Source organism: Staurois parvus, unplaced genomic scaffold (genome assembly GCF_062004578.1).
Source record: "Staurois parvus isolate SC_StPar_1 unplaced genomic scaffold, SC_StPar_1.0 ptg000155l, whole genome shotgun sequence".
NCBI lineage: Eukaryota > Metazoa > Chordata > Amphibia > Anura > Ranidae > Staurois > Staurois parvus.
Genome location: NW_028317951.1, coordinates 25,764,951 through 25,791,717, shown reverse-complemented (window position 1 = coordinate 25,791,717; position 26,767 = coordinate 25,764,951). Strand labels below are relative to the sequence as shown.

Genomic DNA, 26,767 nt, shown 5'->3' with positions numbered 1-26,767 from the left:
ATGAGAAGAAGGAGAAGGATGAGAAGAAGGAGAAGGATGAGAAGAAGGAGAAGGAGAAGGATGAGAAGAAGGAGAAGGATGAGAAGAAGAAGGATGAGAAGAAGGATGAGAAGAAGGAGGAGAAGGATGAGAAGAAGAAGGATGAGAAGAAGGAGAAGGATGAGAAGAAGGAGAAGGAAGAGAAGAAGGAGAAGGAGAAGGATGAGAAGGAGAAGGATGAGAAGAAGGAGAAGGATGAGAAGAAGGAGAAGGATGAGAAGAAGGAGAAGGAGAAGGATGAGAAGAAGGAGAAGGATGAGAAGAAGAAGGATGAGAAGAAGGATGAGAAGGATGAGAAGAAGGAGAAGGATGAGAAGAAGGAGAATGATGAGAAGAAGGAGAAGAAGGAGAAGGATGAGAAGAAGGAGAAGGATGAGAAGAAGGAGAAGGATGAGAAGAAGGAGAAGGATGAGAAGAAGGAGAAGGAGAAGGATGAGAAGAAAAAGGATGAGGAGAAGGAGAAGGATGAGAAGAAGGAGAAGGATGAGAAGGAGAAGGAGAAGGATGAGAAGAAGGAGAAGGAGAAGGATGAGAAGAAGGAGAAGGATGAGAAGAAGGAGAAGGATGAGAAGGAGAAGGAGAAGGATGAGAAGGAGAAGGATGAGAAGAAGGAGAAGGAGAAGGATGAGAAGAAGGAGAAGGAGAAGGATGAGAAGAAGGAGAAGGATGAGAAGAAGGATGAGCAGAAGGAGAAGGATGAGAAGAAGGAGAAGGATGAGAAGAAGGAGAAGGATGAGAAGAAGGATGAGAAGAAGGATGAGAAGAAGGAGAAGGATGAGAAGAAGGACAGTTCTGTGACAGTTTCTGTCTATTTCTGACAGTTCTGGGACATTCACTCCATACAGCGGTTTCAACCGCTGTATGGAGGGAATGTCATAGAACTGTCAGAAATAGACTATTAATGACAGTTCTGGGACTGTCCTTCCATGCAGCGGTTGAAACATTGTATGTATTTGTTTCCATAAATGGATCCATTTATGGAAACAAATACATACAATGTTTCAACCGCTGCATGGAAGGACAGTCCCAGAACTGTCATTAATAGTCTATTTCTGACAGTTCCATGACATTCCCTCCATACAGCGGTTAAAACAGCTGTATGCAGTGAATGTCCCAGAACTGTCATAAATAGTCTATTTCTGATAGATCTGGGACATTCACTCCATACAGCTGTTTTAACCGCTGTATGGAGGGAATGTCATGGAACTGTCAGAAATAGACTATTAATGACAGTTCTGGGACTGTCCTTCCATGCAGCGGTTGAAACATTGTATGTATTTGTTTCCATAAATGGATCCATTTATGGAAACAAATACATACAATGTTTCAACCGCTGCATTGAAGGACAGTCCCAGAACTGTCATTAATAGTCTATTTCTGACAGTTCCATGACATTCCCTCCATACAGCGGTTAAAACAGCTGTATGCAGTGAATGTCCCAGAACTGTCATAAATAGTCTATTTCTGATAGATCTGGGACATTCACTCCATACAGCTGTTTTAACCGCTGTATGGAGGGAATGTCATGGAACTGTCAGAAATAGACTATTAATGACAGTTCTGGGACTGTCCTTCCATGCAGCGGTTGAAACATTGTATGTATTTGTTTCCATAAATGGATCCATTTATGGAAACAAATACATACAATGTTTCAACCGCTGCATTGAAGGACAGTCCCAGAACTGTCATTAATAGTCTATTTCTGACAGTTCCATGACATTCCCTCCATACAGCGGTTAAAACAGCTGTATGCAGTGAATGTCCCAGAACTGTCATAAATAGTCTATTTCTGATAGATCTGGGACATTCACTCCATACAGCTGTTTTAACCGCTGTATGGAGGGAATGTCATGGAACTGTCAGAAATAGACTATTAATGACAGTTGTGGGACTGTCCTTCCATACAGCGGTTGAAACATTGTATGTATTTGTTTCCATAAATGGATCCATTTATGGAAACAAATACATACAATGTTTCAACCGCTGCATTGAAGGACAGTCCCAGAACTGTCATTAATAGTCTATTTCTGACAGTTCCATGACATTCCCTCCATACAGCGGTTAAAACAGCTGTATGCAGTGAATGTCCCAGAACTGTCATAAATAGTCTATTTCTGATAGATCTGGGACATTCACTCCATACAGCTGTTTTAACCGCTGTATGGAGGGAATGTCATGGAACTGTCAGAAATAGACTATTAATGACAGTTCTGGGACTGTCCTTCCATGCAGCGGTTGAAACATTGTATGTATTTGTTTCCATAAATGGATCCATTTATGGAAACAAATACATACAATGTTTCAACCGCTGCATTGAAGGACAGTCCCAGAACTGTCATTAATAGTCTATTTCTGACAGTTCCATGACATTCCCTCCATACAGCGGTTAAAACAGCTGTATGCAGTGAATGTCCCAGAACTGTCATAAATAGTCTATTTCTGATAGATCTGGGACATTCACTCCATACAGCTGTTTTAACCGCTGTATGGAGGGAATGTCATGGAACTGTCAGAAATAGACTATTAATGACAGTTCTGGGACTGTCCTTCCATGCAGCGGTTGAAACATTGTATGTATTTGTTTCCATAAATGGATCCATTTATGGAAACAAATACATACAATGTTTCAACCGCTGCATTGAAGGACAGTCCCAGAACTGTCATTAATAGTCTATTTCTGACAGTTCCATGACATTCCCTCCATACAGCGGTTAAAACAGCTGTATGCAGTGAATGTCCCAGAACTGTCATAAATAGTCTATTTCTGATAGATCTGGGACATTCACTCCATACAGCTGTTTTAACCGCTGTATGGAGGGAATGTCATGGAACTGTCAGAAATAGACTATTAATGACAGTTCTGGGACTGTCCTTCCATGCAGCGGTTGAAACATTGTATGTATTTGTTTCCATAAATGGATCCATTTATGGAAACAAATACATACAATGTTTCAACCGCTGCATTGAAGGACAGTCCCAGAACTGTCATTAATAGTCTATTTCTGACAGTTCCATGACATTCCCTCCATACAGCGGTTAAAACAGCTGTATGGAGTGAATGTCCCAGAACTGTCATAAATAGTCTATTTCTGATAGATCTGGGACATTCACTCCATACAGCTGTTTTAACCGCTGTATGGAGGGAATGTCATGGAACTGTCAGAAATAGACTATTAATGACAGTTGTGGGACTGTCCTTCCATACAGCGGTTGAAACATTGTATGTATTTGTTTCCATAAATGGATCCATTTATGGAAACAAATACATACAATGTTTCAACCGCTGCATGGAAGGACAGTCCCAGAACTGTCATTAATAGTCTATTTCTGACAGTTCCATGACATTCCCTCCATACAGCGGTTAAAACAGCTGTATGCAGTGAATGTCCCAGAACTGTCATAAATAGTCTATTTCTGATAGATCTGGGACATTCACTCCATACAGCTGTTTTAACCGCTGTATGGAGGGAATGTCATGGAACTGTCAGAAATAGACTATTAATGACAGTTGTGGGACTGTCCTTCCATACAGCGGTTGAAACATTGTATGTATTTGTTTCCATAAATGGATCCATTTATGGAAACAAATACATACAATGTTTCAACCGCTGCATTGAAGGACAGTCCCAGAACTGTCATTAATAGTCTATTTCTGACAGTTCCATGACATTCCCTCCATACAGCGGTTAAAACAGCTGTATGCAGTGAATGTCCCAGAACTGTCATAAATAGTCTATTTCTGACAGTTCTGGGACATTCACTCCATACAGCGGTTTCCGGCAAAAAGTGTATGTGCAGAGTTCCTCTATTCTGCAGATACACTTAGAGGAGCTCTGCAGATACACTTAGAGGAGCTCTGCACATACACTTTTTTCCGGTTTGGAATTATTCTTATTTTCATCCTACTTCTTCTTCTTCTTCTTCATCCTCATCCTCATCCTCTTCTTCTTCTGAGGATGAGGATGAAGAAGAAGAAGAAGAAGAAGAAGAAGTAGGATGAAAATAAGATTAATTCCAAGCCGGCAAAAAGTGTATGTGCAGAGCTCCTCTAAGTGTATCTGCAGAGCTCCTCTAAGTGTATCTGCAGAATAGAGGAACTCTGCACATACACTTTTTGCCGGCTTGGAATTATTCTTCTTTTCATCCTACTTCTTCTTCTTCTTCTTCTTCATCCTCATCCTCAGAAGAAGAGGATGAGGATGAGGATGAGGATGAGGAAGAAGAAGAAGAATGAAAAGAAGAATAATTCCAAGCCGGCAAAAAGTGTATGTGCAGAGTTCCTCTATTTCTGACAGTTCTCTCACAGCTTCTTCACATGTACAGCGGTTGAAATATCTGTATCCTAAATGGAAACTAATAGATACAAATTGTATCTATTAGTTTCCATTTAGGATACAGATGTTTCAACCGCTGTACATGTGAAGAAGCTGTGAGAGAACTGTCAGAAATAGAGGAACTCTGCACATACACTTTTTGCCGGCTTGGAATTATTCTTCTTTTCATCCTACTTCTTCTTCTTCTTCTTCTTCTTCTTCTTCATCCTCATCCTCATCCTCTTCTTCTGAGGATGAAGAAGAAGAAGAAGTAGGATGAAAAGAAGAATAATTCCAAGCCGGCAAAAAGTGTATGTGCAGAGTTCCTCTATTTCTGACAGTTCTCTCACAACTTCTTCACATGTACAGTGGTTGAAACATCTGTATCCTAAATGTAAACTAATAGATACAATGTTTCAACCGCTAAACATGTGTTCCTTCTGTCAGAGAACTGTCAGAAATAGCGGAGCTCACTGCAGGGACACTTTTGCCGGCTGATCGGGAAATGTTCGATTCGCGCACCCGAAGTAGGCAAAATTTCGGTTTCGACACGAATCGAATATTTCCTGAAATTCGACTCGAATTCCGGTTCGCCTAGTTCGATTCGCTCATCTCTAATTATTTCAGTATGGCTGCAAATATGGAAATGCACTTGATGGCAGAGATCCATGTTCCAAGATTATTTGTTGATAAAGTTTTTAAAGCGGAGTTCCACCCAAAAGGGGAAGTTCCACTTTAAAGATTGGTCCCCCACTCCCCATTAAGTATTGGCATCTTTGGGGAGCGGGGGGGAGTGGGTACCCGAAAATGACAGGTACCCGCTCCCACTTCCGTTGCAAACGCCTAGGTGATCGGAAGTGGAAGTTGTCCTCCTACCCTCCCTCCCTCTCGGTAGTCTTCTGGGACACGTGACAGGTCCCAGAAGACGACGGGGCCATTCAGGAAACGCAGAGCTACTCGCGCATGTGCAGTGGGCACCCAGCTGTGAAGCCGCAAGTTGTCACATCAGGGTGCCCCCACTGAAGATGCCGGTGCCTGGAATACAGGACGGCCTGTAAAACGGGCTGCGGCGGGGGCAACGCAGGATCGTGGGACAGGTGAGTGGCTGTTTTTTAAAAGTCAGCAGCTAAAATTTTTGCAGCTGCTGACTTTTGTTTTTTTTACAGTGTGAGTGGAACTCCGCTTTAAGTATAGTCATCCAATAAACTACCTGAGTGAGGAGGATTAACTACTTCCTGCCTGCCCACAGTACATTTACTTTGGGCGGTTGGAATGAACAGACTGGATCACATACATGTACATCATCCAGCCTGTTCCAGGTGATGGGAGCAAATGCGTGGGCCTACTACTGACCCCTGCTGTCACTGGCTACAGCAGGATTTTGTCAGCAGCTCCCAGTCAATGATTTATGGTTGAGGCCTGCTGATCAGCTGTAGCCAATCGCAGTACAGTGCGGGTGGAACAAGCAGGCTGGATCACTTACATGTACATCATCCAGCTTGTTCTAGGTGAGCGGAGCAGATGCATGTGCCTGCTACTGACCCCCGCTGCCACTGGCTACAGCAGGATTTTTTCAGCAGGTCCCAGCCAATGATTTATAGTTGAGACCTGCTGATCAGCTGTAGCCAATAGCAGTACAGAGCCCCATGTTTGCAAACAACACAGGGCTCTGTTCATATATCAGTGATCTGGCTGCTTCTTCCCCCTGCAAAACAGAGAGAAAAACAGCCAGATCTGTAAGTAAAAGCAGCACATATTACACACATTGCACTTGTATGCACACAGTTAACCCTTTGATTGCCTGTTGATGTTAACCCCTTCGCAGCCAGTGTCATTAATACAGTGTACAGTATTAGCACTGATCATTGTATTAGTGTCAATATTGATGTCAGTGAGTTGGTGTACCTTTCAGCCAGCACCAGATTGCCCACACATTATCACAGTATCCTAGATTACCCACCACACTATCACTATAAGTCACTGATCACCACCATTACAAGTATAGCATCATAGCTGCATAAATTCCACTACATATGCCATAGTTTGTAGACACTATAACTTTCACACAAGCCAATTAATATATACTTATTGGGATTTTTATTAACCAAAGAATACATTTGGCCTAAATTTATGAAGAAACTTGATTTTTTTTGTTTAATTATTATTATTGGATATGCTTTATAACAGAAAGTAGAGAATATTGTTGTTTTTAATGTTTGGTAATTTTTTATTTATATAATAAAAAATAAGAAACCCAATGGTGATCAAATACCAACAAAAGAGAGCTATATATGTGTGAAAAAAAAAAGATAACATTTTCATTTGGATACAGTGTTGCATGACCAAGCAATTGCCAGTTACTGTAGCACAATGATGAATATCAAAAAATGCTCTGGCCAGGAAAGGGGTAAAACCTTTCAGAGGTTAAGTGGTTAAAGTTCGTACCAGTGTGCTTCAGTATATGGGCATCAGCTCTGCAAGGAACTCCGGCAGATTGAGAAGTTTTGTCTTAGCTTCTATTCATCTCTGCTGATAAAGGAGAGATGAATAAACATAACTTGTTGCTAATGATTACTAACTCAGTGACAGTAATGGAAAGACCACCCTACAAGCTCTGAATAGTGGATTTCCAAGTTGGCAGGAAAGAATTATCCAAAAGTCTGAATGTTCATTTCTGAATGATCACATCACTCTACTTATGGCCACTCTAACTAAATCTTTTTTTGTGCTACAGTTTTTTAGTCTGTTTAAATGTCTGGAACATCCTACAGCCACACAATCATTTTATTACTTTACGATGACTCATATTTAGATATTATACTATACTATAACTAAACTAGTATAACTAAACTAAACATAACTATTTACTATAAATGTTAGTTTAAAAATAGAAGGGAAAGTATTTTTTGGAAGCTGTACAAATGCCGAGTCCACAAATATAGAACACTGATTAAGTAATTAGTACATGTCATGTATTAAAGGCTTACAAAACCTACAATTCTCTGTTTAGCATAAAAAAAATTACTGGTAACATCAAAAAACTTGACCATAAAAATAAAGTTATTGTTTTTTTTAATAAACATTTTGTATTTACCATTACAATTGGTAGTCGGTTGTACCTTATTTGGTGTTACTAAAAGTGAAGTCAGATATGTTGAAAAAATATTACTGCTCAAAACATTATCTGTATAAAAAGTACTTTATCTGTACCTCCTGTAGGTTACAGAAACATTTGAAAAATATTTCTGTCTATAAAAATATGTATAATGTACTTTTGCTAGGCATGATTGGCTTATTCAATATAAAATGCAAATTACCTTGGCAGTATTTAGAGTGAAGGCACAGAGAACTACCAGATGTCATCTTTGAATGGTCTTTGACATTTGATTTTTTCCCATTGGGTGTTTTACTGTAAACAGTGGTTACACAAACATGGTAATCAAGCCAGTATGTACAGTATATAGGTAACATGAATCTAAGTTTCCATCTTGTTTTATGACAACCTGACGTGTTCTGCTTGTACAGAATCTTTGGAAACAGCAAACAGATGTAGTGTTGTACCAATACCTCGGAGGCTGTAGTAACAAATAGACCCCATGATGAGAGGGAGGGGTTTATAAGTAAGTACAATTTTTGGTACTACCTAACACAGCAGAAGGTTTAAGAACCTGCCTGCCCATTAACTACTCTCTGGAGGTTAAGTGTGGCACAAGATGCACATTTCTATCAAAAATGAACTTTCACTCTATCACTAGCATACATTTCTTAAACAGTAGATCAGATTATTACTACAGTAAGTATGCAGTGGATCTAAATCAGACTGCCTGACACACATATACAGCAATGTAAAACAGGTTTATAATTACTGTGGATGAATGAATATCTGACAGTCCTATCTTGCAAACTGAGCTGCAAATTCCAAAACATTTTTTAATAAATTTTTCTTTTTATAAAATTCTGTTTAACCAGAAGAAGAGGTCAAGTAGATAACTCTTTTCTGTGTATTTATTTTTAGAAATCAAGGCAGGGTATTTAAAGATATATTTATTTTAGTATTAGGGCTCGTTCACACTTTACTGTTTTACCAACGCTTGCCAAACGCCCCTATAGCATTTTTTAACGCTCGGCAATGCTCAGAAAACGCTCCGCAAACACCGCATGCGCGGTTTAGTGGGGGTTGCTAGGCATTTGGCGAGCATTAAAAACGCCCCACAAACGCCTATAATGAAGTTTAAATGGTGTTACCGCTCCGCAAACGCCCCGCAACCGCGTCGCAACCGTACCGCAAACGCTGGCCGGGCGTTTGCGGAGCAGCACCATAGACTAGAATAGGAGGCTTCAACACCACCTGACTCGACCAGAGGCGTCCGTTTTGCTGCGACGCCAACGCTACCGTTAGAACAGCACCATGTGCTGCAATGTGCAGAATTGTCCGAGGCGTTTGGGAAGCGGTAAAAATGCTTCCCAAATGCCTCTCTGCCGCCTGCACACAACTCTAGTGTGAACGTAGCCTAATTCTATATGCCATTTGCTAGAACTATGAGAGCTGTTGTCCAAAAAGCTGGACATGTATCAGAAGTGCTTAAAAATAAAGCATCAGAGAAAGCAGATTCCACTTGTGGGTTTTACAGCAGCTTAAAAATGAAAGGAAAAATATATTCTCTTTAAGCAGACATTTTTTTTGGGAGGGGGGGGTACATTAGAATAGCAGTGGTTTGCAATATTTTTAAAATACAACTTTTAATATTGTGGAAAGATACGGTTAAATTTAACTTTTATTAGTCAAGGAGAGAGTATTCTACTCTATTTAACCATATAGTTACATTGTGTGGAGTGTATATCAATTGAGATTATATATTGGTACTAAATGATATCACAGCGAGTTATTGTACTTGTTTTATGAACTGTTAATTTGGTTAATCTCGTTAGACTTGTGTTAAATGGCAAAGAGCAAACAGGATGGGCCTTGTGCAGTAAATCATATGAACCAATCAGATTTTAGGTTTACGTTCAGAGCCACTGAAGATAAATACTGATTGGCTGTCATGCACTTTACAGATTGCTTTTTGTCTTCTTGAATGCATCCAGATGTGTTTAGTTGTACAAAGTCACTGTTACAGCCACATACCACCTCCAACCCTCTCATCAGCACTAAATAATAATAGTGTTGATCATTCATAGTGACACTAACATAGCCTGCAAAAACACATGCACATCAAGCAAAATAATTGGGCCACATAGTCTGATACAAAGGACATAAGTCTGTTATCTAAGTATCCCACTGGTTCTTCTACTTTATATGGGGTCTTGTGTGAATGAATATAGAATCAATGAAAATTTTCTCTTTTCAACCTTTATAATGTAAAAAAATAAATAAATAAACATATATATATATACTGTATATATATATATATATATATATATATATATATATATATATATATACACACACACATACTTTGGTTAGTTCATTGTTATATTTTCAGCGAGACCATATTTGCAATTACCAGAGCAGTGTTTACTGAAAGTAACATTTATTGTTATTATTATACAGGATTTATATAGCGGCAACAGTTTGCTCAGCGCTTTACAATATAACGGGAGACAATATAGCAACAATACAGTTCAATACAAGAGGGTTAGGAGGGCCCTGCTCCTTGGAGCTTAAAATTTGATATAATATTTATATTATTCAGATCTAATATTATATAGAGAGATCTATAGTGCTTTGTACTTTGCTACAGTGATTCAGACTCTCTAATCCACATCTGCTGAGATAAAAGCACAACATTGTTTTCAGTCCTGACTGGTAGCCCTGCATTGAGGAAGAGGAGCAGTAAGGCACAACCACTGTACAGCACCACTAATCGGAAAGCAGAGCAAATGTGTATATGTATTATTCCATTATATTTTACAAAAAAAACAAGTTTTGTTTTTTAAATGTTACAATATTTACATTATGATGATTCCTTTCATAAGGACATATAAAAAATGTATAAAGGTTATAGATTGCCATTAAAACCACATAAGCATTTTCAGCAACAAGAAACGGTACACAAGGTACAATTACACAGAGGATTCTTATGTTATATCTTGTCAAACACAAATTTTAGGCACAGAATACTCCAACTTTAAAGTCTAAGAGGACACAGAGTGCAATTGTGGTTAACCAGTGAGCATAGTTAAATCAAGTCTGTTAGACACTGCAAACAATAGCTTTTTAAGAAGAATCTGTTTAACACTCTCCAGATTAGCCAGACACTCACTTGGCTTTAATGGCACTTAAAAGGGGGCTTGCTTGATCATTTAAAGTCAATGTTACCAAAATACATTTCACAAAATATAAAATATTTTTTTTTTTGCAAATAATATTTGTATCAGGTTGTTAGTGAAGAGCATAGAAAGGATGAACTACAAGGTAAAAGAGAAACATTTACTTTTTGTTTTGTTGAAAAAATACATTTTTATTGCGTTAAGGTTTTATATATAGAGTCAGCTTAATCTCATTCCAGAGATAGAGATATGCCCAGAAGTCCTCTACTTATAACTATACATAAGAATGTATATAAACTCTCAGCAGTATTACACAAATGTGTAAATTATGCCAAAAATGAAATTAACAATTACCTACAAAATGTATAACCTGGGATTGAACACACACACACACACACACACACAGCAAGGCCATCAGGGACAGATGAATACCTGTCATGGCCTTCTAAGTCTACTGAAGGGAAAATCAGTTGGCTGGGAATGCAGTGTAGCAAGAGGATTTCTCTTGCCTATAGTGACATCTACTGTTCAAAAACAGAATGTCCTCCTTATTTTTAGCACAGGGGTTTTGAAATGTAAACCCTAACATACAAGCTTGCTAATAAAAATAGGTATTTGCTCTATGCAACAAAGACAATGTAATGCTTGAGTAGCAAGTAGTAAGCAGAAATAAGCAAGCAATGCAGACTAAAAGGCATTCTAAAGGAAGTAGCTATCCCCTGTCTGTAGTCTGCCCAGCATGATCAAAATGCACCATGGTGCCTGCAGCAAATACAGGACTTGGATTAGGCAGCTTTCTTTGATCGCTGGTAAGTGATCCCCATGGAGAACTATAAAAAGTGCTTAGTGGAAGACTGGCTGTGCTATAACGTAGTGTGCAGCATTTTCCTGCAGCCATGCTGCTTCTAATGCTCATTGGGAGCATAAAATGTATTATGGTGTCATTAAATTTAGTAAATCAAATATATTAGTCATTGAAAATTTGCATACACACACTTGTATATATTACAGGGGGAGACAGAAAAAGAGACAGACAGTAAGAGAGTCCTGTAATATATTTATGTATTTAACATGTATACTTGATTTACTGCAAGCAAATATTAAGGCTTGTGCATTTTTTAAGTAGGTACCAGTTTAAGAAAAACAGAGAAGACTAGGAGATGTATTTACCATTTTGTATTGCAAGTATCTACTGTGTTCTACTATACTAGAAGTTTAAAAAAATTCTATTCATGGGGTCAGGTTGTTTTTTTTTTTTTTTTTTTTTAAGAACATAACAGAAGACGTGAAGTGCAATTATCACTTTTGCTTAAAACTAATGCTCCCCATAGTTCTTGCGAAAAGGAAAATCTTTAACAGAAATAAAAAAATAATTAAAAAATAAAATAAAAACGAAACACTTGTACAGTAACTAGCATGAGCAAAGCAGTATGAATTAAACGATCAACACAAGGATTAATCTGTTAAATAAAGCAGATGTGTCTGGCACCCTGCCACAAGTGTTGTTTGAGACTGCTGTCATTAGGAGGCAGCAAATGGCTCTCAATGAAAATAAATCCTGTGTGACAACATCTACCTGATCTATACATACTCTAAATATTCAAAGAAGTGCGGCATGTTTGCATTAGTTACACAAGCTTTCTTGAATTTGTATAGGCAACAATTAACAGTCACTTTGGAGTTATGCATCCATTTATACCCTTTTTAATATTATTATTTTTACTTAGGGACATCTCTTTCTTTCATGCGTTTTGTAACAATCTAAGCTCAAAGTATAATCAAATGTTCTAGAAATTATTCTGAAACAATTTCAAAAAGAACTATGTCAAGAATAAATGGGTTAAAATATATGTATATGACGTTTACATTTTATGTTTCTCATAAAAAAAAAATGATGTCCTAGAGCAAAAAAAAAAAAACATTTCCTTAAATAAGGCTAATAAATCAGCAACATAGAGTTTATGGTTCTTTAATGTTTTTTTATATGCACATAAGCAGAATGCAAATTAAAAATGCATACAAAGAACACATAATTGCATCCTTACTAGCAATAACCTGAGCATTTGTGATTAACCAATTCTATGAATTAGATTCTTTATTGTGAAGCCTGATGGAGCCTTGAACTCATATATATAATTTTAATCCAGGAAATCATTTTAGTTTGCAATCATGCAGCACGTTACCCACAGTGATCCCCATAAACACATGCTAGTGTATTTGTAACCACAGGTCCCGCATGACACACAGTTAACCCTTTCTGGCTGCTACACCACATCATCAGCTTTTCCCGTGCTTTTCTCTACGATCCGTCAGCATACAGATTAAATAATGATTTGCCACAAAGCACACACGTTTGGCTAAATTAATCTCAGCTTCTCACTAGCAGGAATCATGCGTGGTGACAACTTACAGAAAGAAGGATCATGAGAAGAAGTCCAGGCTAATCCGGTCTCCAGCCAATCAAGCTAATCACCTCACCAGAGACGTACGGTAAAAACAATATTTTGTCTTCATGCACTTTGTTCCGTGTAATTTAAGGTGACAGAATTATATTCAGTACGAAGAAAAAAAAAATTAGCGCAAGCTCTGAGAAGGGTGGGAAACTGCTGGAAACTTTCAGCACTGGAGGAGCAAAATCCAAATGTCAGAAGGAAAAGTTCTTGCTGTCAGTATGAAGAACGAATTCTCCTATATCCACCTTTTTTGGCCACTCTGTAATTCCTTTCATAGAACGTGTACATGAGTTGGTTCGTCCCGAACACCCTGAGCAAGGCCCGGCTTTCAAATGTGTTTCAATCTCTACACACAAGCTGCTTTCATCACGTGTAGAGTCCCACCAAGGCCCAGCTTTAAAAGCTACCAATTCTTTTATCTTTAGCCTGGCTCACAAAAGAAGGGTATTTTGTAAATTACCAGCTCGTTCAGATCAACAAAAGGTACTTTCATAGAAAGCCCCATTTGATTTTTCTCAAATTTGATTACAAGGATAGAAAAAAAGGAGAGGAAGTCAAAAAGAAAAACCCCAGATGGCTTTTTCATTCATCACACTGAATGAGCTTTATCTGTGCCTTTTCAAACTGGAGCTGTGGAGAAGCATTTCTGTTGGCTTATAAAACTTGACAAAAATTATTGGTTTGCCATCTCTCATGTAACTGCCATTGGGAACTGGATAAAAAGACTTGGGATCGCCTGCTTAGATCAAAATAATGGAGATTAGGTATTTCATTATAAATTACAGTGGGATATAGAGGAGGCTGTCATATTAATAGCAACCTGCATGGCTGTCAATAGAAGCTATTCTGTTAGCAAGAAGGCCTAGGGGGGATTGACTGGTGAACTGGTACACTGGGCCTCATCGATTTTCTATCACCTACTGTATGCTAAAGAAAAGGTGAGATTATGAACAAGAGAATTAATACATGAATGACCAATAACTTCAGTCTCTGAAACCTGGCAGCTACAATGACAGCATGAAGAAAATTAATGGATATAAAAATAAAGCTAATGCATTTCTTTGAAACATTTAAATTTAGTTAAGTTTGTTGTGGCAGGTTAGGATTTTTTTCTCTACTTTTATGTGAAAAATGGTCAGATAATAATTGAATGTGTATATTGCATAATCAGTGGTTGGTCAGCTACTGCATTTAGGAGCCTCATATGTAGGCTGTGACTCCAAAGTGACATTTGTTACAATTTTATTTTCACTTAGGAAACTAAAATTACATGGCAGGCATTAGTCTACCTGCCATAGGGTACTCTGATATATTGACATTGGTAATACTCGTATAACACTATCACTACTAAAGGGCAACTCCAATTTAAAAAAAAAAAATTATAATTATTTTTGGTTCATATATACTCATTGTATGGCTGAATAGCATAAACGTGATAACATATTTCAGACAGGTTTGCAGACTTCATGTCAATGCTGTGCCATCCGTCTGCTCTCTGAGCTCCTGCTGAGCCTTACAACAGTAGTGATGTCAGAAGTGAGCTCTTTTCACATTACAAATCCCCCTAAATGACCCTACTCAAACTCCTCCCACTGCAAGCCTTTTTTTCACTTTCAGTTGGCAAGAGTCAACTCAACATAATGATACATTTAACTAATATTAGTTTAATTTGCGAACTAATTTAATAACTTTTAAGGAATATGTAAATTAACAATGTTTTCGTACATCTTCTTATGTGGTGTTCTATAAATATGTGTAAAATATCAGAATAATTTCCAGCACTCTAACTGCTTATTACAAGAATAATTTGGGGTGTCATGGACAGTTGAGAAAAATACATTTTTGATCACACATATCAGTGATTAAAACAATTATATTATTTGCCATCCTTCAGAAACCCTCATTAGCAGTTTCCTTAACTATTTGTGAACATTGGGCATGCTACACAGTCCCCAAAAACGTACTCAAAATACACAGGCGGTGGATTTACTAAAGGTAAATAGACTGTGCACCTCGCAAGTGATTTTCTCCAGAGCTTAGTAAAGTGGTTTTCTCCAGAGCTTAGTAAATGTGGTAAAGCTCTGCTGATTTCTATTATCCAATCATGTGCAAGCAAAAATGCTGTTTTTTTATTTTTTTTGCACCTACAGTCAGTCCAACAGCTGCTGTAAAAAAATGGACCTTTTGACACAGTGTTTATAAACACTGTTTATACACAGAGTAAAAAGTTACAAAGAAACATATTACTTATGTACAGTATTTACTCTTTTTCATTAAGCTGCAAAAGAATTAGCTTTGATCTGCATAGGATGTCAGTTAAAGCAGCCTGACATGATTTTTTTAAATACAGTATGTTGCTATTTAAGCCCTTATTAACCCTTAGTTTACCCTAACCAGTCCTAATTAACTCCTTCTTCCCTTTCTACCTAAACTAGTATTTTTTTTATTTTCTTCTTTATTTCTGTTTTCCAACAATACTTATTTCCTAACAACTTTGCAATCCTTTTTACCAGAACCATAATTAGAAAGTAATTTTAACAGAACAAATGATAGAATAACATTTCATACTTTTTATCTATAACTATTTTTTAAACCAACATTGATCACAGTAGAAAAAAATGCATATTTTAGTTTTGTTTCCTTTTTGTTTATGGACTGCATAAAAAACTAAATTGTTATTAAATGGCAATATCAAAAAGAAAGCCTAGCATTCCCCTTAACAAAAAAATACATATAAAATGTAAGGGCTCATGTACACTGCAGCTGATAAACTCAGGTTTAGGAGCTGTTTGGCGTTTTTTTCAGCAGCCCCTGAACTCACCCTAATGTTTTCCTATGTGTCCATGTACACATCTTCATTTACAGTCATTTACCGACATTTGAGTTTACAGTTGTTTTTTGTGAACGCAGAAAACTTGCGTTCAGCAGTCGATTTTATCAGCGTTTCAAACGCAAAACACTTGTAAATACGGCTAAATGCGGCAAGTCGCGTTTATAAGCGTTTGCCTTTGAAAATTATTTTTAACTCTTCCAGTTCCCAATGCTGTCCAGAGCCTTTTTTCATCATGAAAAATGCATGCAACGCATTTTCCAGGTACTCAAATGGAAAAACACTGAATACAGGATGCTCCTACCAAGCTGGTCACACATTATAATGACCAATTCACACCTCAGACTTCTCCCACCCTTGGAAACAAAAGATATGTTAAGGACCATTCACACCTCAAATTCCTCATGAAGACCCCCTGCCAGGTGGTCTTAATGACTCACTCCACCAGACACCTTTCCCATCATTGGAAACAAAAAAATGTTAAAGAGCAACTCACACCTAAGATAATCTCAACACATACTGTTGTCTCTGCTTCTACTCTCTGTATTTCTCTGAAACAGTCTGAAATAGTTAATAATTTACCATTGCATTTTGGGCATTTGGGAGGTTCTCCTGTGCTTATCTTGAAACAAATGCTACTAAACGCAAACGCGCATCAACGCATTATGCAAACGTGGCTAAACAGACGTTTTCTAGCCTACGTTTTCCAGCAGTCAGTTTCCATCATTCAGAAGTGTCCTGTGTACATGGGGCCCAACATATATTACTTTATTATCTTAAAGCGGAACTTGACCCAAAAAGAAGAAGTTCATTCCAAACTCTTACTCCTCTCAACCCCCCCACTCTGCCACATTTGAATTTTTTTTGGGGGGGGGGGGAGCAGATACCTGGTTGTTGATATGTATCTGCTCCTACTTCCAGTTGGATCGCCACGGCGGATTCACAGAAAGTTCTACCCCCTCCCTGCTAGCAACCTGTGATACGTCACAGGTCCCATAAGGCTGTAGGACCAAATATACCACAGCACGGCTCACACATGCGCAGTGGGAAGAAGATGTCTGTGAAGCCGCAAGGAGTTCCAAGGGCCCAAAGACTGGTAAAGACTTGGACCAGGTGAGGAAGGTGTTGGATCCTTAAACAAGTGAGTGTGTATTTATTAAAAGTCAGCAGCTACAGTTTTTGTAGCTGCTTTTAGTTGTTGCATAACTGACTGAAGCTCTTCTTTAAGTAGGGATTAGATTTGAATGTGAACCAAAGTAGGGTTAAGCCCAAACCTTACATTAACAGTCTGGACCTTTTTTCACATACGTATCTGCTGCAGACAGCACCATAGTGGTTTGCAGCCTCTGCCTGCAGCATTTGAAGTGCAGCAAATCAACCAGTGATTTGTGTATTACGTACACTGGCAGACACATCACTGTTCACCATTCTTGCTAGCTCTTATCTTTACACCTCCTTCCCCATTACACAAGAATCACCATCTGCATTTGCTTCAACATCTGTGGCCTCTACAGATAGGGATGGAACTCCTTCAAGGGGTTTGAGAAGCTTTCCTGTTATTACATCAAGTGGAGAAGAGGATCAGCATCACACAGGGTAGGGTCAAGCTTTCTTAACCAGGGAGTTGTCTCCTCTTCAGCTGCTGGAACAAATATTCTACTAGTCACTTTCATGCCCAGGGTCTTAATGCCAAATTGGCAAAATTGGTTATCTTACAGCAGCTCCTGTTCCAGCTAGTGAAGTCTGCCCTTTTCCAAGACTTTGCAGCCTCTGCTGAACAGTGGTAGGTACCAGGTCACACATTTTTTTTGCCCAGAATTCCCTCTCAGCCTTCCATTAGCATGTGGAAGATATTGTATCAGACCATTGGACCATGTTGTCAGCAACAGGGTCTACATGACCACAGACTACATGACCACAAGCATATTGTCTAGCAAACAATTAAATGTAATCATTTTTTATATTTTTTTTCACAATGCTGACATGGGGAGGGGGGTCCAGGCAACGAAAGAAATCTGGATCAGTGCAGCGGGTGGGAGAAATACCTGGAACCATACTTTTGTGGCTGTCACTGCAGCAGCTAGAACAGGAGATGTCGGCTTTAAACTGCTGCAGTGACAGCCACAAAAAAATCCTTTTTCGTTATTTCCTCCACCCACTGCACTGATCAGTCACTTTATCCGCACACAATCCCCCCTGGTGGGAGTGGAAACTGCATAGGCTCCCCATGTGTCTGGGACCCCTGGGATGTGCCCAGGGGTGCCCAAATGAAAAGACAGCCCTACTTACGGGGTCCTCTATTGGCCCTGGGTCCTCAGTCAATGCTCAAGTGTCCAATTGGTTAGTCCGCCCCTGATAAAATCTTGTCACCATTTGATGAGGCAACCAGAATGGTAAAAAATGGTAGAAAATAGTAAAGACAATTTTATAACTCTGGCATATGAGATAAAGTATGTACAGTCTTATAAAAAACCTGTACCTCTAGCGTTTAGGACACAATTCAAAAACAATAACAATTTATAAGCAGCCACTTTTACAAGCTTTTACTACAGTTCTATCCCTGATGCATTTTAATTTAATGTATAGTCCTCATCAGCAGAATGTAGAGGTACCTGTAATAAAAGGAATTACTTCAGAATACTAACACAGTACATATCCTGTTTCACCCATTATTTACGTACATGAATGTATAACTCACATAGATTGCCATAGTAAATGGAAGGTCATTCAAAATTGACTTAGAAACCCCAAAGGGCCCACACGGTCCAGCATCAAGACACCCAAGGAGCTAGAATGGTTGTCCGCGGCCAGGCCAGGAGAGCCATCACCCACGACCAATACCACATATAATGAAGGAAGAAAGATCATTAAAAAATAATATTGTATGATGTATGTTTTAAAGAGTATGAATTCTTGTATGGACGGGTGCAGAAGGTAGTGCAAAGGCCACTCAACTTGGATAGCCACAAGTCATGCTCAGTTTTATGCTTACTATGATGAGCATGAGGAAGATGGAAAACCTACAAAAATGTTTAAGTATAGTGTTTAGTATAGGCATCCAAGTATACAATATATAGTGTCCAGAATGTAAGGTGGTGTGACTAAAAGTCCATAATACACTCACATTAAAGTGTCAGAGCGGCCGCAACACTCCTGCACCCAGAACCAAACAACTAGAAATAACAAGAAAATCCCAGTTATACAGTATATTGGTATCTGTGATTGGTCACGGAGGGTCAAATCCAGCTCCGGGTGGCAAAGCCCACTTGATGGCGCTGGTCTGCTGGCTCCCTCGGCTTCCTTGTGGTGGATGTGGATTCACGCACCCATCTGCCCGGACAGTCATGTTGCTGCAAACCACAAGCATAATGACATCCTCATGCACACGAGTGACACCACATGATCGTGACATCAAGCGCATGTGCACAAGGTCAGCACTAAACAATGACTAAAGGATGCCACCAGCACAGACCTGGAACTGCCCCTATGCTCTCCAAATGAATGGGACCAACTCAAATCAAAGGGAAACACCGGAGAGTCCCAGTAGGAGGGAGCTCACTCACAGGCAGAAAGAACTGAGCTCAGGAATATCCCCGCCATGCTGGGGAGCTGAAAAGAACACACAGAACCACAGGGACACAGAGGGATTCCAAGTCAAGCAAAGGACCTACAACACCATGTCTTTCCCCTGCGGCATCTTTCAATCATTGCCAAGTGTTGACCTTGTGCGCACGTGTGATGTCACATTCATGTGTTGTTGTGTGAGTCCGCAATGACGTCATTATGCTTGCAGTTTGCAGCGGCATGACTGTCCAGGGCGAATAGGTGGGTGGATCTGCATCCACCATGAGGACGCTGAGGGAGCTAACAGACAAGCGCAGTTAGGCAGGGAATACTGCTTTGTCCTGGGTGCTGGATTTGACCCTCTACGATCTATCACAGATACTAATATACTGCATAACTGGGATTTTCTTGTTACTGCTAGCTGATTGGATCTGGGTGCAGGAGTGTTGCAGCTATTCTGACACTTTAATGTAAGTATATTATGGACTTTTAGTCCACCACCTTACATCCTGGACGCTATATATTGTATACTTGGATGCCTATACTAAACACTATCCTTAAACATTTTTGCAGGTTTTCCATCTTATTCATGCTCATCATACTAAACATTAAACTGCACATGACTTGTGACTATCCAAGTTGAGTGGCCTTTGCACTACCGTCTGCTCCAGTCCATACAAGAATTGAATGCCTTACGGGTAAAATGCTTATAATTCATACTCTTTTTACAACATACATCATACAAGAATATATTATTATGAGTTTTTGCTTCCTTTATTATATATAGTGTTGGTCATGAGTGATGGCTCTCCCAGCCTGGCTGCAGACAGTCATTCTGGCTCCTTGGGGTTTTTTGGGACTCTTAAGTTGATTTTGAACAATCTTCCATTTACTCTGGAAATCTATGCGAGTTATACATTCATGTATGGTGAAACAGGATATGTATTGTGTTAGTATTCTGTTGTTCTTCCTTTTATTACAGGTACATCTACCCCCCTAATGAGGATTATTCATTGAATCAAAATGTATTGGTGATAGATCCTACTGTGGTAAAAGCAGCTGCTTATAAATTGGTATTGATGTTGAATTATGTGTCCTAAACTCTAAAGGTACAGGTTGTACAACTGTACATATCTCAAATGCCAGAGCTATAAAATTGTTTTTACTATTTTTTAAAATGAATTCTGTATCAATAAAATACGTTTTTATGTATTTATGTTGTTATGGCTGCATTAAAGACCCATGGGAGACGATTTTCTTTGTGATTTAGTCTAGGGACGTAACAGTCCTTGACTCATGATGACTCACCTAATCCTATTGTTAAAACCCCAGGAGTCGTATATTTGGATGTACAGGGAGAAAACGAAACAGCTCATCCTGCTGTCACAGAGGAAGCAAAAGGTGCACAATTCAAAACAGGCATTGTGGAGGAACCTCTCAGAAAGTCTGAGAGTGTCAGGATACCCTTTCATGGCCAACAGCAGTGAGGGTTGACAAAGGTTTTTAAGTCCTTCTTTAATACGATTATAAAGATAATACGATTCACCCAGACCTGGGTTTTGGCAGTCATAAGCAGCACTTAAAGTGATTTTTTTAATGATAAATGTGTTATACTTACCTGTTCTGTGCAATGGTTTTGCACAGAGCAGCCCTGATTCTCCAACTATAGGGTCCCAGATGGCACTGCTGGCTCCTCCTCATCTTAGTGTGCCACTATAGGGAGCTGCTTCCTATTGTGGCACACTTGCAGGCTTAATCCCAAGCTGCACTGCTTTGTCCTCATCATCTGCATAAGAAAAGTGTTTTATCAAATGAGGTGTCCCGGAAATGTAATAAAGTTAACCCTATACAGTGTGTCCCATATTCCTTACATTTTAGTGTGAAAAAAAAAAAAAGTTGTTGCTTACCAAAGCTAAAGGGGATGTAGTTTAGGTAATAATATCTGCAAGAAAATTGTAGAAATAATTTAAAAGTAATATGTTCTCCTAAAGCTAAATAGGGATGTGATTTAGCCAATAAATTCTACATGCAATTTTACCAATACAGAATATACTATGTGCAGAATGCGCCTTCTATGGTGATCTGAAAAAAATAGGAATTTTAACTTACCAATAAGTTCCATATCTAGGAGTACAGTACAGGACACAGAACTTTAATTAATAGGCCATGAGTCATATGCATTTTCAGGTGACTGGACACTGGCAAAAAAACTGCTAGGGCACCCCCATAATCATAATCCCACCCACTCCGCAGGACTTCAGTTTTTAGGTAAGTAATAGGAAGTGAGTAGGACACAGAGATGAAGGATCCATGCCCTGTACTGTACTCCAAGATAAAGAATTTATAGGCAAGCCAAAATTCCTATTATCTTAATCATACATTAAAAGTACACAGGAGCTCTATTCATAGACCATGGGACTTATCCAAAAAAACTTAGCGGTGGGCAACAACATAGGAAAACAGAACTGCAACAAGAAACACAGAAGTTAAAAAAAACAGAACACTCAGATAACGGATTGAAGGACCTTGCTTGCATCAGCTGAGGTCTAAACATATACCTGGTAGAATGTGCTTTGATATGAAAGGGAGGATCCCTTATCTTATTGTGTGGGCCCTAGAAATAAAGTTGCCCGATCCACCTGGAAATGGTGAATCAGGAAGCAGTATGTCCTCCAAAGACTTCCAGACAGAACAAAGCGGGAATATGGTTTTGCTAATGGTAGATAAACCCTAACAGCGCTGACCACATCCAGACAGTGTAAGGCAATTTCCTTGTCATGTTTTAGAGCTGGAAAGATTACAGAAAGGACAATGTGTTAATTGTGGGGGTAAGAAGAGACCAATTTGTCTGTTTGCAAAAGGAGAAAAGACTCTACAAGACAGAATTGCCAATTACGAACACAAAAAAACAAACATAATGGTGATCGGGAAGGCAGCCTTACATGTAAGGTCTTCCAAGGGAATGACTCCAATTGGTTCAAAAGGGGGTCTCTGAAGGACAGAGAGCTTCATTTGAAATCCCTAGGTGAATCAGGAGGTTGAATTGGAGGATTTATGTGAGAAGCTCCCTGGAAGACAATGGATAAAGCAGAAATGTGTCCCTTGAGGGCATTCAGTGCCAGATGTTGTTCAAAACCAGCCAGAGAAAATGCCAAAATACAAGAGATAAGTATATTCCCCAGGGTTCAGACATCTGTCTTTGCAAAGTAAGCCTTGGTAGTAAATCCAGCAAGAATTGGGTTTTCTTGCTCTGAGTAAGGTGAGAACAACAGTCATAAATACCCCTATCGTTTACAGGGTTTTAACAGCCATGCCACTAATACCAGCAAAGGAGAAGTAGGGTGGAACAAGAGGTCAGTAAGTCTGGTTTTTTTGGAAGAAGCCAGGGCTCATTCACCAGAAGTCTGGGTATGTCCATATAACAAGTTCTTATGGGCCAATTTGGTGCGATGAGAATGACCAGAACCATTTACTCCTCTATATTGTGCAGCAGTCCAAAAATTATCTTCATTGGGGGGAAGGCAAGGTAACACCAGTACATCTATTTGTCTATGAATTTGTCCAGCTTGTTGCTGAACCTGAAGATCAGGATGTCCTCATCTGGTTTTCTCCACCTTTTATAGAGATTTTTAAAGATCTCAGGGTGCAAACACCACACCCCAGGTCTATGTGTTGGCAGCTTAGGAAGCCCATCTACCAACTGTCCACTACAGGGATGCATACTGCCAAATAAGTTGGAATGTAGGTTCTCACTGGGGAGACTTATAGGCTTGTTTCTCTTAAGGTTTTGTAACTTTTAGTGCCCCCCAAATGGTACCCTAACTAGGTGACATTGCAAAGAGAGGTCAAGTGTTTTAGAGAAAATCAAATGGCTCTCAGTTCTAGAATGTTGATGAGGAGTTTTAACTCTAATGAGGACCCTGTCCCATGGACAGTCATGGAGTTGTAAATTCTGCTCCAGCCTGTAAGACTAGCATTCTTCCCCAGACTGTAAGGCTGGCATCTTTTGTCATCAACTTTCAAGGCATGTAAAGAAACAACTTTCTCAATTCCAGGGCAAGATTGGAGATCCACCATGTCAATGAAAACTTTGACTAGCTGGATAAAAGCATTGGGTGATCCAAGGGTTGGTTTTGCTTGCTCCAGGTAATGAGTATGCTGGATTGAAGAGTTTAAAGTGAAACTCAGCAAAAAGAACTGCCTCAAAGGAGGTTACCATTAAGCCCAGAACCCTTATGCAGAACCAAAAAAGAAGGGTTCCATTTTGACCTGAGGCCGAAATGGTCTAAATGGTAGTGCCATGAATTGAAAGGGTTTGTCTCCCACAGCCAAACACAGAAAACATTGATCTGAGGGGAAGATGAGGATATGTGTCTAGGCATCTTATATGTCTAGTCTAGTCTAGTAATGTCTAGTGAGTCCCTTTGCTGAGATCTCATTTATTCCATTTGGAATTTTGGTACACAAAAAAATCTGTTCAGAATTGAACAGATAACCCTGTTTGGTTTGATACTATGAATAGGTTTGAATAGAAACATTGAAACTGTTCTTCAAAAGGAAATGGTACAGCCATTCCTTGTGGATAAAACTTGTGCAAGGTGGTCATAAAATCTGCCTTCTTATGGTCTGAAGTTGGCAGATTGGAAGGCCAAAAGCAAGGAGGGAACAGATATAGAAACTCTATGTTGTGCCTCATTGACATGACAAATAGGACCTAGAGGTCCAGGACATCTCAGATCCAGACTGGCACAAACACCAACAGATGTCCCTCCCCACATGAATGAGGGTACCTCTTCATTGTGATGAGGGCTCCTGGATAGACTTGTTGGACTTCTAGAACTTTGGATGAAAAGAAGTGGTAAACTTTGGTCCTGAAGCTGATGCTTAGGAAGAGCAAAAATAACTCTTTTGCTGAGTATAAATAGTACAGTAGCTGTAGGAGTACATTTCCCTCAATAACTTCCTTGAAAATTTATTAAGGGATTCTCCAAATAGGCATTCACCATCTAAAGACATGGGCAGATGATTTACAAGCAGGTTCAGCAGACCAAGCTTATCCAGTTAGCAATAGACTGGTAAATAGACATGGCATGACCCTCCAAAACAAACATTGTGAACTGTGCTATGGTAAAAGAAAATAGTGATCAACAGATGCATTGTGAAAATTTTGCTGAAAAAAATAAAAATTTTCAATATGATATGATTGTGACAATCCTATTATGAACTATACATCATCACAAACACATAGTATATGTATACTCATAAATGTATTGAAAATATTTATTTTGTATTTGGAACGCTTTGGCAAGTCAATTTACCAAGTAAATAATTTTATTTGCCTTGGGGGGGCTTTGCTGCTGTGAGAGTCACTAGCTTTGGCCTAAGTTTCCCGAGCGTGGGAAGTGTAAGTTTAATATCACAACAATTGCTCACTTCAGGTCTGGACCTGTAAGAGCAAAAAAGGTCTTTCGAAAGGGCTTCAAATCGCCTAACAATGGAATCCTTAAAAGAGAGAACATGCTCAATAGAAAATGTAATCATAGGATCCACTACCAGAAAAGCCAGTTTCCTATTAAAACTCTTTTCAATAGGATGAATCTCAAAAGTTTCGGAAAATTAAAAAAAAAATCATGGTTAAGCCAGTGTACAATCAATCTGTGGGTATATGGGAGAATACATTTTTGGCTTAGTCAGCCTCTTATTGCCCATAGGGGCTTGTTTTGGCTGTGGAGGGACAGGTGCTATTAGGCAAAGACTAGTGCACACTGTGTGTTCAAAATAGAAGCGGGAAGCCATAGGTTGTACCTCATAAAATTCAGGGGAAGGAAAATCCTCCGTGGTCTCCACTACAAAATCAGAAACCTCAATACTTTTTTAAAGGATAAGTTCACCATTCATAACATGTTACATGTTATATCCATATTCACGGTGTAACATGTAACATGTTATGAAAGCACCAGCCCCGCTCCCCACTGATCCCTCACTTTGACAGATAGTGGAGGATCTTCTCCCCCCTCGCTAGCTGTAAAATTTTTGAAAAAGTGACAGTGTGGTGCTCCGCTCACCTGTCCGCGTCTCTCCTTAATGAATGAGGAACTACATGTCCTGACAGCCTTAACAGCTGTCAGCTTGTAATTGTCAATGAACTACCACGGTGCTGTGGAGCGCTGCGGTAGGTCATCGAATCTTCCTGTCAGTATATCTGCTTGCTCGTACATCCTGTATGGGCAAGCAGATATACTGACAGATCTGCGGGAGACCTACATGGCACCAGCAATCTGCTGATCGCTGGTGCAATGCTTTAGAGGCTCTTGCAGCAAAAAATAATAAATGCATATTTTCTTACCTGGAAAAAATGCGCATTTATTACTTTTTGTCAAAAGGCGAACTTATCCTTTAAATAAAATGCTCAAGTAAAGGAAATTCCACCTCTGGTTCCTTAACAGGGTCAGTTGGAATAGAAGACATGTAACATTTTCGGCCTTTGAAAACTGACAGTTCTAGATGTGCCAATAGTTCCCCAAAGAATTCACACATAGTGGCAGAAAAATCTACTTTTGTTAGACAGGCTACATGGTGTGTACCTAAGATGGACGAGAGTCAAATGAAAGAAGCAGTGCCATAATAGGACATTGCTGTGGGACAAGGGAAATGCTATTACCGTGAGCATTGTTTTAACTTTCCTGTGGGCCATCTGCAGAACACAAGTTATTCAATCCTTTTGTACCAGCTGTGCCTGTGATCCACCATTGCTAAATGGGGAGATCATCAGCGGGGTAGTCATGGAATCGAGTGTGGAATGAATGGTGATTTGTGTTTCCAGATATAGGAGATGCTATAATCCAGGCATTGACCATGTTCCTGTGGATGTGGCTCTGTAGAAGATGGCAGCAGGAGTGTAGCGACATGATGTGTGCATTTTTAGAAGAAAAGGTGTATGAAAAAGTGTCATCCAGAAAGCGTGATGTAGCCATTTCATCCCACTGAAACGAAGTCTAAATAAAAACTAATTTAAATTGCTCACACCAAGAAACATTAACCACTTGACCTCCAGAAGGCTTTACCCCCATTATGACCATGGCATTTTTTGATATTCAGTACTGCACTACTTTAACTGGCAATTGCTTGTACTGTACCGCCCAAAAAAAAGTTTTAATTTTTTTTCACCCAGCATTCTTTTGGTGGTATTTAATCACCACTGGGTTCGCATAGAGATCATATGATCCCCTAGCCACTCAATGTGGCCAGATACCAGGAACCATAATCTGCTGTGTCCTGTGGAGGTTATGGGAACT

General features: G+C 39.3%; 1 protein-coding gene and 1 long non-coding RNA gene across 6 annotated transcripts in view; one reads left to right on the top strand and one right to left on the bottom strand.

Moving 5' to 3' along the window:
- LOC149463348 (uncharacterized) overlaps nt 1–26,767 on the bottom strand; it is a 903,925-nt gene that overhangs the window by 778,615 nt on the left and 98,543 nt on the right. The window contains exon 1 of one of the 5 annotated variants that reach the window (XR_016312471.1): nt 13,036–13,351. The exons of 3 other annotated variants lie outside the window; for them this stretch is intronic. The gene's annotated coding sequence lies outside the window, so the exon portion shown is untranslated. Of the gene's footprint in view, nt 1–13,035; nt 13,382–26,767 lie in introns of those variants that run through there. One more of the 5 variants, XM_089675563.1, reaches the window with a different exon arrangement.
- On the top strand, nt 11,285–14,153 carry LOC149463350 (uncharacterized). Its single transcript, XR_016312475.1, has 2 exons — nt 11,285–11,434; nt 13,012–14,153. It is a non-coding gene; the product is annotated as an uncharacterized LOC149463350 (long non-coding RNA).